The sequence below is a fragment of the Chaetura pelagica genome, unplaced genomic scaffold, assembly GCF_000747805.2.
Source record: "Chaetura pelagica isolate M959 unplaced genomic scaffold, ChaPel_1.0 scaffold1150, whole genome shotgun sequence".
NCBI classification, from domain to species: domain Eukaryota; kingdom Metazoa; phylum Chordata; class Aves; order Apodiformes; family Apodidae; genus Chaetura; species Chaetura pelagica.
Genome location: NW_009951838.1, coordinates 7,251 through 9,736, shown reverse-complemented (window position 1 = coordinate 9,736; position 2,486 = coordinate 7,251).

The following is a 2,486-nucleotide window of genomic DNA, read 5'->3' as shown; positions in this document are numbered from 1 at the left end:
TGAAATGGACCCAAAACGCCCTGAAATGGCCTTAAATGCCATGAAATGGACCCAAAACGCCCTGAAATGGCCCCAAATGCCATGAAATGGACCCAAAGCGCCCTGAAATGGCCCCAAATGCCATGAAATGGCCCCAAAGCGCCCTGAAATGGCCCCAGATACCATGAAACGGACTCAAAATGCTCCCAAATGGCCTTAAAATACCCCCGAGTGGCTAAAAATGTCCTGAAATGGCCCCAAAACGCCCTGAAATGGCCCCAAATGCCATGAAATGGAACCAAAACGCCCTGGAATGGCCCCAGAATACCATGAAATGGCCCCAAAACGCCCTGAAATGGCCCCAGAATACCATGAAATTAACCCAAAATGCCCTGAAATGGCCCAAAATGCCATGAAATGGACCCAAAATGCCCTGAAATGGCCCCAAATGCCATGAAATGGCCCCAAAACGCCCTGAAATGGCCCCAGATGCCATGAAACGGACTCAAAATGCTCCCAAATGGCCTTAAAATACCCCCGAGTGGCTAAAAATGTCCTGAAATGGCCCCAAAACGCCCTGAAATGGCCCCAAATGCCATGAAACGGACTCAAAATGCTCCTAAATGTCCTTAAAATACCCCTGAGTGGCTAAAATTGTCTTGAAATGGCCCCAAAATGCCCTGAAATGGCCCCAAATGCCATGAAATGGACTCAAAATGCACTTCAGTAACCTGAAATGGCCCCAAAATGCCCTGAAATGGCCCCAAATGCCATGAAACGGACTCAAAATGCACTTTAATAACCTGAAATGGCCCCAAATGCCGTGAAATGGATGCAAAATGCCTTGAAACAGCCTCAAATAGCCCCAAATTGCCCTGAATGTCAGAAAAAAAGCTCAAGAGATGGCCCCAAATGCCCTAAAATGGCTCCAAATGCCATGAACTGGCCCCAAAATGCTCCCAAAGGGCCTTAAAATACCCTGAAACCACCCATGAGTGGCCAAAAATGCTCTGAAATGGCCCCAAATGCCATGAAACCGACTCAAAATGCTCCCAAAGGGCCTTAAAATACCCCCAAGTGGACAAAAATGCCCTGAAATAGCCCCAAAATGCCCTGAACTGGCCCCAAAATGCTCCCAAAGGGCCTTAAAATACCCCCAAGTGGACAAAAATGCCCTGAAATAGCCCCAAAATGCCCTGAACTGGCCCCAAAATGCTCCCAAAGGGCCTTAAAATACCCCCAAATGGCAAAAAAAATGCTCTCAAATGGCCCCAAATGCCATGAAATGCCCCCAAAATGCTCCCAAAGGGCTTTAAAATACCTTGAAACAACCCCTGAGTGGCCAAAAAATGCCCTGAAATGGCCCCAAAATCCATGAAATGGACCCAAAATTCCTTGAAGCAGCTTCAAAATAGCCCCAAATTGCCCTGAATGTCAAAAATGACTCAGAGATGACCAAAAATGCCCTGAAATGGCCTCAAAATATCCTGAAATGCCCCCATAATTACAAAAAAAATGCCCTGTAGTCACCAAAAAATGTCCAGAAATGGCCCAAAAATGTCCTGAAACAGCCCCAAAATAGCAAAAAATGTCCTGAAAGAGCATCAAAACGCCCTGAAATGTCCCCATAATGTCCTGAAATTGCCCTAAATGGCCCAAAATTGGCCTCAACGTGGTGGTCCTGCCACCATCTCTCAAAAACATCTTATTTTAACTGAATTTGGCTTTTTTTTCCCCAAAAAAAGGCTCTCCTGGCCGGCGTGGGCACCGCGTCGACGCCTCCCGACAACCCAACGTCATCACCTTGCCTGAATTCAGCCTTTTTCACCCCAAAAAGTGTTGGAACCCACGTTGTTACCACAGCGTTGCTTCGAAACCTCGTCGGTTTGACAGAATTGAGCCGTTTTCACCCCAAAACTTCTTCAAACCATCACTTCCCGCCAGAACCACCTCATCATCTTGACAGAATTGAGCTGTTTTCACCCCAAAACCTCTTCAAACCTCATTTCACCCCAAAATTACCTCATCAGCTTGACAGAATTGAGCTGTTTTCACTCCAAAACCTCTTTGAACCATCATTTCACACCAAAATTACTTCATTATCTTGACAGAATTGAGTCGTTTTCACCCCAAAACCTCTTCCAACCATCACTTCCCGCCAAAACCACCTCATCATCTTGACAAAATTGAGCTGTTTTCACCCCAAAACCCCCTCCAACCATCAGTTAACACCAAAATTGCATCATTTTATTGACAAAATTGAGCCGTTTTCACCCCAAAACTCCTTCCAGCTGCCCCGTGGCCACCATTTTGTGTCTCTTTCACCACCATTTTCTCTTGTCGCCGCCATTTTGTGTCTCTGGGGCCGCCATTTTGTGCCACCACCACCATTTTGTGCCCCCTCAGCCTCCATTTCCTAGTGTTGCTGCCATTTTGTGTCTCTGAGGCCACCATTTTGTGCCCCCACCACCATTTTGTGCCCCCTCAGCTGACCGTTCCTCCTGTTC